Source organism: Podarcis liolepis (genome assembly GCF_965112155.1).
Source record: "Podarcis liolepis genome assembly, chromosome: 6".
NCBI lineage: Eukaryota > Metazoa > Chordata > Lepidosauria > Squamata > Lacertidae > Podarcis > Podarcis liolepis.
Window position 1 is genome coordinate 89,417,960 of NC_139559.1, and position 15,123 is coordinate 89,433,082.

Consider the following 15,123-nt stretch of genomic DNA (forward strand, 5'->3'; position numbering starts at 1 on the left):
GAACTTTGCTTCAGGATGAGAACAGAAATCATGCTCCGGTGGCGCGGCGGCAGCAGGAGGCCCCATTAGCTAAAGTGGTGCTTCAGGTTAAGAACAGTTTCAGGTTAAGAACGGACCTCCGGAACGAATTAAGTACTTAACCTGAGGTACCACTGTACTACAGAAATGAGTGTGGGTAAGACCTAGGCCCATGTCCTCCGGCACAGCCACAGAAAAGGTCCAGAGGGCCCCAACCCCCCCAACCCTTTTTTTGTGCACAGCCCAGGATCCCCTCCTTTGTTTTAAACTTAATTTTTGAAACCTTTGTTTGCAGGGCAACTGGGTCCATGGCAAAGAGGACGGTTGGTGAGAGCCCAGTGTAGAAACCTGCACATAAAGGTAAAGGGACCCCTGACCATTAGGTCCAGTCATGACCGACTCTAGACTTGCGGTGCTCATCTCGCTTTATTGGCCGAGGGAGCCGGCGTACAGCTTCCGGGTCATGTGGCCAGCATGACTAAGCTGCTTCTGGCGAACCAGAGCAGAGCACGGAAATGCCGTTTACCTTCCCGCCAGAGTGGTACCTATTTACCTACTTGCACTTTGATGTGCTTTCGAACTGCTAGGTTGGCAGGAGCAGGGACCGATCAACGGGAGCTCACCCCGTCGCGGGGATTCAAACCGTCGACCTTCCGATCGGCAAGTCCTAGGCTCTGTGGTTTAACCCACATAGGTAAAGCTAAAAAGGTAAAGGACCCCTGGATGGTTAAGTCCAATCAAAGGCAACTATGGGGTGCAGTGCTCATCTCACTTCAGGCAGAGGGAGCTGGCGTTTGGCCGCAGACAGCTTTCTGGGTCATGTGGCCAGCATGACTAAACTGCTTCGGATGCAATAGAACACCATGACAGAAACCAGAGTGCACGGAAAGGCCGTTTACCTTCCTGCCACAGCAGTACCTATTTATCTACTTGCACTGGCATGCTTTCAAAAGTGCGAGGGATTGGCAGGAGCTGGGACAGAGCAATGGGGGCTCACCCCATCGTGGGGATTCGAACCACCGACCTTCCGATCGACAAGCCCAAGAGGCTCAGTGGTTTAGACCGACGCGCCACCCGCATCCCATCTAATTCTGGGGACAGTAGCTTTCTCATCCCAGAGCTACAATTCCCAGTAACCTTAAACTATAGTTCCCAGGGTTATTGAGGGGAGTGTTTTAAATGTATGCCGTTCATTTGCCTAGAGGCATCTGTAAATATAAATTAGCCTGTGCAAATCTTATGCGGATTTTTCTCAAGGACATGTGCTTTAAGTCCTTTAGCTACCTCGTAAACACCCCGGGGCAGAGCCACAAATTAAATGCAAGATATTGCTTCTGTCTTCAACTAAACATAATTACTTGTTATGTGGATAGGGCTGCATACACACCATAATAAATAAATAAATAATAAATAGAAATTATTATTATTATTATTATTATTATTATTATTATTATTATTATTATTATTATAAACCTAAAGCACATGAATCCCTAAGAATCCCTGGAGTCTGTAATTTACACCTTACAGAACTACAATTCCCCGCACCCATAACAAACTGCAACCTCCAGTATTCTTTGTGGAAAGCCATATGCTTTAAACGTATGGAAAGCCAGCCAGAATAATTAAACATGGTTTGAAGTTGCCTTTTTTCTAAACCCGAGTTAACACAGATCATACTTTGTCTGGGTTCAAACACCACGAGAAAGGTCTTTCCAATCACCTCCTCGTTGCCACATCAGAGGAGACAGGAGAATACAAGTCAAAGAGCCTGTGTACAGTATGCTAAATTTACTGTCATGTGGAAACCAGGCAAACGACTAGCAAAGTTAAGCGAAATAAATGCAAAATCGCTCACATTGCACAATTTATATTGGATGCAGAATTCAGCTTTCCTTGGAACAGAAGTTTGATCACTCTTAACACATGCTTCCTAGAAACAGCCCTAAATTGCCACCCCCCAAAAAAAGAGCTGAGTTTGTTGAAAATCTTATTTTCAGATACAAAATTTACAACTAAGCCCCCCCCCCCCCGATCTCACAAACAGCAAGTGAGAAGGTACAGTAAATCAGTTTCTCAGCTGTATCACTTCAAACTGTTTCCCTAGAATAAAACCATTCTCCATGCTGGCAAGTTAAGTTTTCTATGCACATGGATTTCTTTTGCATGACACAGTAGTCAAGTCGTGAGTATCCCTTCTTTCACAGCTCTCTAGGAAAGCTATGTCTGAACTTCAGTAAAGGAACTTATGAAGGCTGTCTTCTGGAGCACGCCACCCAAAAAAACTGAATAGGGGAATTTGATATATAGGCCTAGGCCTATTTAAAACATATTGTGATCTGACGTTCAGGCAGATATTCAGAACTGGTTTTGCCGCAGAAAGAAATCCAAGACCTCATAAAATATTCCCTATTTTAGAGACTCCACATGGAGGACGCTCCAGCCAACTTCGGAGTGGCGAAGGCTTCATGAGCAGACTACAATGTTTGCAATCATCTTGCCATGTGACCAGATAAACTACATGGGAAGTTTTATAATAAAATAATACTAATAATAATAATATTTATACCCCGCCCTTCCTGGTTTAAAAATCGGGCTCAGGGAGGCTAACAACAAATTTAAAACAATTATAAAAGCAGCATAAAATACAGTATAAAAACATGAATAACAATAAAATTCAATAATCAATTGAGGGGAAATAAGCATTAGATAATCCCCAGGGCTAGCTGGCTAAATTGGTCCTACTTGGGCCAGCGAGGAGCCCAGGGGAGAATTAGCTGTGGGGTCTCAGAGCGGGTAATCTTCATAAAAGGGGAGGGGAAGGGAAGAGAAGGGAAATAAAAGATCAGGCTGAATTCAAATTAAAGGCCAGGCGGAATAGCTCTGTCTTACAGGCCCGACGGAAAGAGGTTAAATCCTGAAGGGCCCTAGTCTCCTAGGACAAAGCATTCCAGCAGGTTGGAGCCATCACTGAAAAGGCCCTGGCCCTGGTGGAGGATAGTCTGACTTCCTTAGGGCCTGGGACCTCTAAACTATGGTTATACACTGACCTTAAGGTCCTCTGCGGGGCATACCAGGAGAGGCGGTCCCGTAGATACGATCTACGCACACAATCATGCAGTAATGTATTTCTAACATTGCAGCCCCGTTCTGGAAGACTACCGGAGAGAAATTATCTCTTTCCTCCTAGGGAAATCATAGCACAACAACAGCTTGAATCGACTTTCGCTGAGATTTCTGCATTGCAGGGGGTTGGACTAGATGACCCTAGGTCCCTTCCAACTCGAAGATTCTATGCTTCATGAAAAGGAAGAGTTTGCTTTGGTGAAATCTCTGGTCTGCCTGACGTATTGCCCTATAGTTGGGTGAAGAAACTGGAGCTTCCAGGAAAGCTATTTTAATTACACACCTTAGTGTCTTTTTCCTTTGGGACACTAGACACAGGGCTGTTCCAGACTGTCGCTGTTTTTGGCTGGGATTCAATTAACCACCTACCAGCAAATTCAGGCTGTGTAATTATAGAAGGCCTAGTTTTTCAGCACCTGTATATGATTACCAAGTTTAACCAATCCAATTAACACAAGAAATTTTGATCATCAACAAAACAAGCAATCAGAATCCTACCCATCCATTGCACCTTTTTACCCACATTTGGTGAACAAAAAGCACTGATTTCAGAATTTTGCATGCAAGTCAACTGTGAAAGGGCATTTGGTTGCAACTGACGTTCTTAAGAGATGGCGCAAAGCAAAGAGAGGATCTTAATTTTAAGTGGAATTTAGCTTCAACTCTTAAGGGTCAAATCAAATCAGATGTTCATGCTCTTTACTTGGGGAGAGGGCTCTTCTGAAATTATGGCTGCACACTGGAGCTTCCACTAAAACCTGTGGAGTTTATTTCCACATAATTTGTTTATAAGACAGGAAGCCACTTTAAACAGCAGTCAGGCTATTGGTCCATCCAGCTCTGACTCTCTGCTTAGAGACGTGGGTGGCGCTGTGGTCTAAACCACTGAGCCTCTTGGGCTTGCTGATCAGAAGGTCGGCGGTTCGAATCCCTGCGATGGAGTGAGCTCCCGTTGTTCTGTCCCAGCTCCTGCCAACCTAGCAGTTCGAAATCACGCCAGTGCAAGTAGATAAATAGGTACCACTGTGGCGGGAAGGTAAACGACGTTTCCATGCACTCTGGTTTCCGTCACGGTGCCCCATTGTGCCAGAAGCGATTTAGTCCTTCTGGCCACATGACCCGGAAAGCTGTTTGTGGACAAACACTGGTTCCCTCAACCTGAAAGCGAGATGAGTGCTGCAACCCCATTGTCACCTTTGACTGAACTTAACCATCCAGGGATACTCTACCTTTGCCTTTACCAGGGTACATTCCCAGTCCTCCCTAAAGATACCAGAGACCGAACCTGGTTATTGGCCATCCCTAATCTCAATACCAAACTGAGCAGCAACCTTCTTTGAAGGTATCTTGTAAGGTTATGAGGCTAAATGATATTGGCCGAGCACTCAAACCACAACGTATGGCAAAAATTAACATTAATCACTTTTGCAAGCTCTGCCCTATCATTTTCCCACTCTCCTACGTGCACAGAAGGAACAAGGTCCAATTATTATTATCATTATTATTGCTTCAATATGGCATGTCTCATGTTGCAAGGACTCATTTCCGCTGAAGACTTTAGGATCTAATTGCCAAGGTTGTTTTTCTTGACATTCAACCTTTTTCGTTGTTGATCATTTTGCCCTGTTCTCTCAGTGGAACACTGTCCCACCCTAAACTGTTTGTACACTTGTTTAGAGCCACACACCCATTTAAATGTTATTAGGGACACACCAAATTGCAGGCTATACTTAGTCAAGCAGACTGCAATGGCTGTGTGAAATTTTTCTAGCATAAATCAGCACCTGCAACCCTTTGAATTTCTTCCAGGTGCACTGCGGCCTTCTTTGGTGATAATGCCAAATGGCCTCAATGCGGCCCCAATGGTCAGTTTCTAGAAGAAGAAATCTCCTCAGAAGAAATACTAGTCAGGAAGGAATTACTCCTGTTCTCGTGTGTGTGTGTGTGTGTGTGTGTGTGTGGACTCTTTGTAATTACACAGACTAAAGCTAGGCAATATATTTGTGCTAGACAATTTCTTCAAACAGTTGGCTTTAGGTCCCACAGGTGTAAACCTGAAATGGGGTGCGCCCCCCCAAGCAATAACAGTTGCTTCTCACCGACCCTAATATTTCATCTGCTGTTATGATTTATGGCTTTGTGGTTTCAAGTGCTTAAACCAAATTACAGTGTAGGGCCATATCAGAGGGCAGCTGTAGCTTTCCCCAGAAAGAACAGGCTTTCGTGTATTAATGTGGTAAGTAACAGTGCTTTTCTCTCAGAAAACAGATTTAAATTGTTTCCCATCTGTACAAAACTGTGGTTCTCAAAGGGTGTGGTGTGCCACACTGGTGTGGCAGAAGAGGATGGCAAACATGGTGGGAAGATTCACAGACAATCAGAGAAACATTTAAACATTTCAGTATACTATTTTACAGATCACTTGGGAAGGCTGGGGAACTAATGCCAGTGTACTGGTAGAAACAAAAATCAGAGGCGTCAAAGCAACGATTCTTCAACATCAACTTCGTTGGACTGGTTATGTTGTGCGGATGCCTGATTATCGTCTTCCAAAGCAACTGCTCTATTCCAAACTTAAAAATGGAAAGCGTAACGCTGGTGGTCAACAAAAGAGGTTTAAAGACTCTCTCAAGGTAAAATCTTAAAAAATGTAGTATAAACACCAACAATTGGGAAACACCAGCCTGCGAGGGCTCCAATTGGAGAACAGCCTTTACCCAAAGGTGTCATGGGCTCTGAAGACGCTCGAACTCAGGACGAAAGGGAGAAATGTGCTAAGAGGAAGGTACACTTGGCAAACCCTCACCATGATCAACTCCTGCCCAGAAACCTATGTCCCCACTGTGGAAGCACATTGTGGGCCCAGAATTGGCCTCCACAGTCACTTATGGAGCCACTGCTAAAACCGTATTCATGGAAGACAATCTTACTCCGCCATGAGTGATTGCCAAAGAAGAAGAAGAAAAAGACTATAGCATCAAAATAATATTTTATTTGCAGAATATGGTTAGATATATTTTCAACATGAGAGCAAGACCTAAAAGTGATACTGAAGTCAACCCTAGTTGTGATCCAGAATCGCCATTTGAACAGAGTGCTGGAGAAACACTTGTTTATATTTTGAGAATAAGTCATGTTCTTATGTAGCTGCATTGTCTTATACTTTGTGGATGCCCCACGATCCTTTTATAAAGTAGTTGTGTTCTATGTTATAAATCAAGTACTGCTAGGAGTTGTTTCTTTTTGTTTTTAAATGTATTCCTTATCCATAAAAAATTGGTTTGAAAGTGTGCCGCAGAGGGGGAAAAATGGGGGGGGGACCACTGGTATAGAACAAGGCGTTCCAAAATAGCAAATGTCTTAGCAAAATTCCCATCATTATGATGAGAGGAATACGTGGAAGAAAGAATCCTCTGCTGCAGCTTCACCAACCTGGTGCTTTCAAGTTTTGGACTCCACGTTGCATCATCTCTCACCACTGGCAACAATGGCTGGGGTCGATGGAGCTGCCATCCACCAGAATCCGGAGGGCACTAGGTAAAGGTAAAGGACCCCTGGGTGGTTAAGTCCAGTCCAAGGCAACTATGGGGTTGCATTGGTCATCTCTCTTTCAGGCCAAGGGAGCTGGTGTTTGTCCACAGACACCTTTCTGGGTCATGTGGCCACCATGCCTAAACTGCTTCTGGCGCAACAGAGCACCGTGACGAAAACCAGAGTGCATGGAAACACTGTTTACCTTCCTGCTGCAGTGGTACCTATTTATCTACTTGCACTGATGTGCTTTCGAACTGCTAGGTTGGCAGGAGCTGGGAGCTCACTCCATCGCCGGGATTTGAACTGCCGACCTTCTGATCAGCAAGCCCTAGAGGCTCAGTGGTTTAGACCACAGAGCCTCCCGCATCCCATCTGGAGGGTACTAGTCTTATGCAAGAGCTGTTGGGAGACACAGTGCATCTTTGTGTTGGCAGGTGTGGGATAATGGCAAAATCTCCAAGTATAACCCTTTACTTTTCTGTATAGGAGTAAATGGTAATAAATAACTTACAAAGGAGGGAAACATGGGATGAGGGCTAAACCAGCCGCTACTCCATTGAGATTCCAATTACTGCCATGTAGCTTCATCCAGGATTCTGTTTCTTAATCACACTGGTGCGTGACAGAATCTTGGAAATTCTGATTTTTATTAACCAAAAATCTACAAAGTACCGCCGATCTGAGTGTACTGCTTTGTAAGGTGAAAGGTCCCTATCCTTGAAAACCACAGAATTTAAATTATCTCACAGGCAAGAAGGAGGAAGGAAGAGACAAGGATTATGCAAAAGCAGTGAGTCAATGCCATTGCCTGAACAAGGGAAGGAGGCGGAAGCGTTTATGGAAGTAGGTTTGAGATAACACATGAAAGACGGTTGTTGACAATGTGTTTCTTAAGACAAGCCTCGCCTGCCCTTGAAGCAAGTTCAACAAGTGATCAAACAGGTAAAGCTGATTGAAGAACTTGAAGTTAAGGGAGTGGAAAGGTACCAAAAGCTAGAATATTGGGCAAGGACGTTGGGGGGAAAAAGCAGGGTGGGGGAAGTTCATACAGGGACCTGAAAGAAAGGGTTTCCTATTAGACGCTGCCAAGCCCAACTCAAAAGGTGTCCACGTAGATTTATAAAGCCCTAAACAATTTAGGACCTAAATTCTTGAAGTGGTGTCTCACTCTCTACCAGCCTGCCCATATATTAGAACACCTTTCTGACTTGTTGGAAGGTGAAGCCCATCGCACTGTGACACAAAATAAGAGTCTTCTCTTCCACTGGAGGTATGCCTTCACTATTGGTACCAATTTAAGGGGATGCGGATGGCGCTGTGGGTTAAACCACAGAGCCTAGGACTTGCCGATCAGAAGGTCAGCGGTTCAAATCCTCGCAATGGGGTGAGCTTCCGTTGCTCGGTCCCTGCTCCTGCCAACCTCGCAGTTTGCAAGCACGTCAAAGTGCAAGTAGATAAATAGGTACCGCTCCGGCGGGAAGGTAAACGGCGTTTCTGTGCACTGCTCTGGTTTGCCAGAAGCGGCTTAGTCATGCTGGCCACATGACCTGGAAGCTGTACGCCGGCTCCTTCGGCCAGTAAAGCGAGATGAGCGCCGCAACCCCAGAGTCGGCCACGACTGGACCTAATGGTCAGGGGTCCCTTTACCTTTACCTTTTAGCATGATAAAGCCAGCTGTAATGAACCAATGTCCATCCGAGCTATTGTTATTTCATATTTTAAAGTGGTTTTAAACTAGTAGTTGAATGTTGTTATTTTGAGGTTTTGGATTGCAAACCACCTTGGGATCACAACTGACGTACCGTTTAAATATCAAATAATAAACAGATAAGTAGGGTTTTTTTAATTTTTTTTAAAACCCTGTATTTCCACCAGCATGTTTGTGGACATCTTCTGATTTTGCTTATTTATTTACAGGATGGAATTAGGCTGCATGAAGTCTAAAGATTGCAGGATACTCCTGCCTGCATACTCATATCTGAAACTCACGTAGGTAAGGATTTCTTTTAAGGTAAAACAAGGTAAAGGTAAAGGACCCCTGGACGGTTAAGTCCAGTCAAAGGCGACTATGGGGTTGCAGTGCTCTTCTCACCAGTGTTTGTCCACAGACAGCTTATTTCTTTTAAACAGGTCTAGTCCTTGAGACAAATTGAGAGAGCATAGCCGGTACCTAAAAGTTATCAGAAGGCAGAAAAAGACCCTAAATGTTCAAAATGCCTTCATTGGATAAACTTTGCCTCTGAGAGTTAGGGTGAATTCAGGTAAGTTATATGTGGATTTTCACCATGAGAACGGTTGAAGAAATCTTACACAAATTGACAGGTGTTATTTCACAGACCAGGTGACCAGGTGAATGAGTGCATTCTCTCACACACCCTGACCTTAATTCAAAATTATCTTGCTGATTTCAGCTGAAATTCTTTTGTGTTTACTTTAAGAGTGATTCCACCTGAATCTGCTGGAGTTTACGTCTGAGTTTATGCGTAACATCAAGCAGTAAGGCCAACTTACCTAAGAGTAAGCCCAGTTGAGTTAAGTAAGACTTACTTCTAAGTAGACTTGATTCAGATTGCATTGTAACATATGAAATCTGGAGAAGCTGTCTACCTCTCTTTCTACAAGCGTTTGTTACAATCATGTTGCAATATAATGAAAGTTTACATCTGGTGGCTGGTTTCTGACATTTTTGCTGACATTTTTGTTCCAACTGGTTCAACAAGGATCAACTTTGTATTTTTGCGATGCAAGATCTTTGCTGAAGGGCAAAGTAACCAGTATTTTTGTATTTTGTGTAACTTTTTCCTTTTCTTCCACCTGAAACGGTGTTCTCACCGGCTCCCGTATCTCTTGCATAAGCTTCACATATATGTAAGCTTGCTAAAGTTGCAGAGATGGAGTCCAGTTTGTTAAAAGCAGCCACAGGACAATGTGTACAAAGGAAGGGTGAGCAAAAGAACTGGTAGGAAATATGTCATTTGCATAGCTTCCTGGCACTGCAGGTATTTTAAAGAAACAGACACCATAACTGTGCACGTAACAACCTGGTAACCCTAAATAAAATGCTTAATTCAGGCATCCTTTATATTTCAAGCCATATCATTCAAAGCCGAGATGACTATTTGAGGTTCAGCTATATGCACAGATGAACAACCTGGTTCTCATGAACAACCATCCTATTTACTGAGGCTAAATCACACATGCTAAGATCTTTATGCACCGGGGGGAAAGTCTTATGGCCATACAGTATATTTTTGTCCATTGATTTAATAAAACCCAGCAAACATCAAGACGCATTGCAGCCAAAGTTAAGCATTTTTAAGCCTCGTTGATTTCAAAGGCAAAGGTTTAAACATGTGCTTAATTTTACCATTCAGACTAACAGGACTGGAAACGACTGCAGCTGGATTGTGACCATGCAACTTCACTCTTTAAGGCCGATTCCAACTGATCCGAAGAACTATTCCACACCCCTTACACGTCTTTAGAGCAACCATGATGCAGTTGCTGAAACAGATCTACTTGCGAACAAGTGCAAGTAGCATAAATGTGCGCCTTTCCCAATTCCCCTCTGTGTGTGTGTGACATGTATACTGCAAACAGCAACACAGGAACAAAATGAGGAACTAAAAGCAAGACTCCAATGAAGTATTGAAAGTCCTCTGTTTGCCTACCTAGAGTAGTAACCCATTGAACCAGTCTTTGTCTAGGACAGAACCTTCCAAACTATGTGTCACAACACATTAGTGTCGGCCGCAGTGTGTAGGTGTGTTGCGGGAACGCTCCCCGCGGGGCTAGAAAGGGAGCGAGCAGCCCGCCAGTTTGCTAGTAAAACTGAATTACAGTGGTACCTCGGGTTAAGTACTTAATTCGTTCCGGAGGTCCATTCTTAACCTGAAACTGTTCTTAACCTGAAGCACCACTTTAGCTAATAGGGCCTCCTGCTGCCGCCGTGTTCTCATCCTGAAGCAAAGTTCTTAACCCGAGGTACTATTTCTGGGTTAGCTGAGTCTGTAACCTGAAGCGTATGTAACCTGAAGCGTATGTAACCCGAGGTACTACTGTACTCTGTCACGAAATGATGCACGTTTAAAAAGTGTGGCACCGACATGAAAAATTTGGAAAGCTCCGGTCTAGGGGCAAATGAATGTTTGCAATTCCACGGATACATTTGTGGCATTTAATACAAAATTCAGGTTTCCAAGAGCAGCTTTCTTTTCTTTAAAAGCAAGTTTCCAGTCCTTATGGTAACGTGGGATATAACTGCAATAAATAACTAAGTAAGTAATATAAACAGCTGCATACTTCTCCAAAAGACTACCAGAAGCAGTATATATCTAAGTCATAAAAATCTGCAGAACTAGACAGAATAAGAAATTATGCAACTGGTATATTCAATAGAGCTGGAGTTTCTCTGTAGCTATTGTGGCTAAAGTTAAGGCCCTTATTTTCAATGACCTTAGTCACCAATATATACCAGGTTGATGTTCTATTGAGTTGTCCACCACAATGACAATATCTCCTTTTTGCTCAGCCTCTGTCAGTTCAGACCTCATCAGTTTATAAGTACAGTGGTGCCTCGCAAGACGAAAAGAATCCGTTCCGTGATTCTCTTTGTCTAGCGGTTTTTTCGTCTTGCGAAGCAAGCCCATTGACGGATTAGCGGATTAGCGCTATTAGCGGCTTTTAGCGGCTTATCTGCTGATCGGATCAGCTGATAAGCGGCTTAGCGGCTTAGAAAAAGGGGGGGAAGGGGAAAAAACCCCGCAGGAACTCGCAAGGCATTGTCGTCTTGCGAAGCAAGCCCATAGGAAATTCATTTTGCGAAGCACCTCCAAAACGGAAAACTCTTTCGTCTAGCGAGTTTTCCGTCTTGCGAGGCATTCGTCTTGCGGGGCACCACTGTAAAAATCTTCCCCTATCACAACCTGCATCATGTCACACTAACGAGCGCTGAACCTCATTTGCTATTATTTCCCATTCACCCAGGTTTGGAGGGATCCTTTCAGAGCTCATCCCAATCTGCCCTTGTTGTCCACAAAACTGGCCACTTCACTATTCATCCTTGACGCCAGATTATTGGTTGATAAATAAAAGACTATCAGTCTCAACAGAGATCTTTTTGTAGGGGAGCACTACTCTCTGTTTTGAGAACTGTCTGCTTACTCCTTTCCTCAGCTATTCATTATTTTTAACCACTTACTGACGCATAAGAGCACCCGTTCTTGTACCCCAAGACAGCGAATGCTCAGGAATCTCTGGTGAGGCACTTTGTACAAAGGAATTTCAAAAGTCCAAGTATATGACCCCTTTGAGATTGTCTCTATTGACACACTTGTTGACACTCTCAACAGCCACACTGGTGACATAACACTTCCCTTCGCATAAACCATGCTGCTGTTTCCTCAGCAAGACTTGTTCCTCTATGTACTTAATGATTCATATATATCGGGGTCAATAAACTTTTTCAGCAGGGGGGTGGTCCACTGTCCCTCAGACCTTGGGGTGGGGGATGGACTCTATTTTGGAAACAAAAATGAACAAATTCCTATGCCCCACAAATAACCCAGAGATGCATTTTAAATAAAAGGACACATTCTACTCAAGTAAAAGCATGCTGATTCCCGGACCGTCCATGGGCCGGATTTAGAAGGCGATTGGGCCGGATCCAGCCCCTAGTTTGCCTACGCATGGTCTATATAGCTAGATCAGGCATTAAGGTAACTGGATTGTAATTTCCTGGTACCTTCTTTGAAAAAAGGAGCATCATGCTGACTACATTCTAATCCTCCAGTAAGGAGCCCAGCATTACCGATAATTGCATGTTATTTGTAGGAGATCAGCAACGTCACATTTCGGTTCTCAAAGAGCTATCGGGCCTACGCCACCTGGAATGTGGCTTGTGCACTTTTAATCTGTCACCGAGTTGTAGAACCTTCCTTCTTTCCACCTCTATTTGACTCAAACACGCCCTGTAAAAGCAGCTCAGGCATGAGTATCTATCCAACACCTTTCACAGCAAAGACTTAGGCAAAGAGTCATTCTGAAATTTCCTTCGTCTCCTTTAATCATTATTTCACTCCTTCCTTGTCTAAAGGTCCAACCACCTCCACACAGGGGTCTCTTGCTCAGGATGCATTTAAAGAGTTTTGTTAGCAGCTTTAATGTTTTTCTTCAGTAATATGCTCCTCAAATTCACGTTTTCCCTATTTATGCTCTTGTCAATTTACCATTAAGGCTCCTTTCTGTTTTCCTCCTATGAGCGAAAGATTTCCACTTCTAAAAAGCAGCGACCTTGCCTTTGATAACTTCCGCTACTCTGCTTATTAGCCAGGCTGGCATCGTTCTGGATTTATTCGCTCGTTTCCTAATCTGCGGTGTAAATTCACCTAAGCCTCTATTATTGTGGTTTCAAATCACCTCCCAGCATCCTGAAGAGATTTGACACCTTTGACTCTTCTTCTTCAACATCCTTTTAACTAATATGCTCGTTTTAAATATGTTTCCTCCTTTGACCAATCTAAGCCTCAACAGCACACTCCCTTTTGGTTATATATTTAAAGAAATACTGATTTATACTGATGTTTTCAGCCATTAACTCTTTAAATTATTATTCCCCCCCACCCCCCACCCCTCCATCAGCTTTCTTGTCAGTGTGTATTTTGGTTTTGACTCGCATGGGGGCAAAATACAGTTTCCTTTGGTGCAGAATAGAAGTTGCGATATTTCCCTAATGGCAGTAGGTAGCACAAGCAGTGATCTAAGGCAAAACAGGAGAGAGCCCTCATCCCTTTACTAATTTGGCAGAAAAAGGAATTTGGACAGAAGGAATCTCATCCCTGCATGTTAAACTACATCTCTATCTTAACTTTGCATTTGTCCATCTCTGCTTTTCAATGGAAGCTATAGCAACACTTTTTTCTTTTTTTGCACACCAGAGTGATCAACCTGCAATGTCCTATTACAGCAGGGGTCAGCAACCTTTTTCAGCCGTGGGCCGGTCCACCACATCCCTCAGACCATGTGGTGGGCCGGACTATATTTTGGAAAAAATATATATGAACAAATTCCTATGGCCCACAAATCACCCAGAGATGCATTTTAAATAAAAGGACACATTCTACTCATGTAAAAACACCAGGCAGGCCCCACAAATAACCCAGAGATGCATTTTAAATAAAAGGACACATTGTACTCATGTAAAAACACGCTGACTCCCGGACTGTCCACGGGTCGGATTTAGAAGGCAATTGGGCTGCATCTGGCCCCCGGGCCTTAGGTTGCCTACCCCTGTATTAGAGAATGATGCAGTTCTTTGGATATGTTTTGGGCTTAACTAAACATTTCTTAGAAACATTAACCTACTGCCAGTCTGCATACCCTCCTTCATTTTAATATGTCTTTAAATAATTATATATTATAATTCTGTTTGTTCCTAAATGGAGCCATCGTGGGCTCTCATCCAAAGACTGGCCAAATCCATACCTGCTTTGCTTCAGACTGGCCTACCTAGAATCATAGAATCATAGAGTTGGAAGAGACCACAAGGGCCATCGAGTCCAACCCCCTGCCAAGCAGGAAACACCATCAGAGCACTCCTGACATATGGTTGTCAAGCCTCTGCTTAAAGACCTCCAAAGTAGGAGACTCCACCACACTCCTTGGCAGCAAATTCCACTGTCGAACAGCTCTTACTGTCAGGAAGTTCTTCCTAATGTTTAGGTGGAATCTTCTTTCTTGTAGTTTGGATCCATTGCTCCGTGTCCGCTTCTCTGGAGCAGCAGAAAACAACCTTTCTCCCTCCTCTATGTGACATCCTTTTATATATTTGAACATGGCTATCATATCACCCCTTAACCTCCTCTTCTCCAGGCTAAACATGCCCAGCTCCCTTAGCCGTTCCTCATAAGGCATCGTTTCCAGGCCTTTGACCATTTTGGTTGCCCTCCTCTGGACACGTTCCAGTTTGTCAGTGTCCTTCTTGAATTGTGGTGCCCAGAACTGGACACAGTACTCCAGGTGAGGTCTGACCAGAGCAGAATACAGTGGCACTATTACTTCCCTTGATCTAGATGCTATACTCCTATTGATGCAGCCCAGAATTGCATTGGCTTTTTTAGCTGCCGCGTCACACTGTTGACTCATGTCAAGTTTGTGGTCAACCAAGACTCCTAGATCCTTTTCACATGTACTGCTCTCAAGCCAGGTGTCACCCATCTTGTATTTGTGCCTCTCATTTTTTTTTGCCCAAGTGCAATACTTTACATTTTGCAATACAAACCCTCAAAGGGTTGTCACGAGCAAAGTGGTCAGAATTGTAAAGCACTATGTTCTGCACTCAATGATGTTACAGAAAGGACTGAAAGGGATGTATCCTCTTCTATGCATCCCCACCTGCTCAGAGATCTTAGAGTCAGGCAGGTGGCAAATATGCAGCTGGGGTTTCTTTTA

The 15,123-nt window shown here is 43.7% G+C and overlaps 1 protein-coding gene and 2 long non-coding RNA genes across 4 annotated transcripts in view; 2 read left to right on the plus strand and 1 right to left on the minus strand.

Annotated features, from left to right (window-relative positions):
• NIBAN1 (niban apoptosis regulator 1) overlaps window positions 1–15,123 on the minus strand; it is a 97,776-nt gene that overhangs the window by 78,501 nt on the left and 4,152 nt on the right. The window lies entirely within an intron of this gene.
• On the plus strand, window positions 8,808–10,305 carry LOC310708517. The gene is made up of 3 exons (XR_014527078.1): window positions 8,808–8,936; window positions 9,114–9,192; window positions 10,050–10,305. It is a non-coding gene; the product is annotated as an uncharacterized lncRNA (long non-coding RNA).
• The window catches only part of LOC310708524, an 89,581-nt gene continuing 85,910 nt past the window's right edge, over window positions 11,453–15,123 (plus strand). The window contains exon 1 of the long non-coding RNA XR_014527085.1: window positions 11,453–11,576. This is a non-coding gene — a long non-coding RNA (uncharacterized lncRNA). The remainder of the gene's footprint in view (window positions 11,577–15,123) is intronic.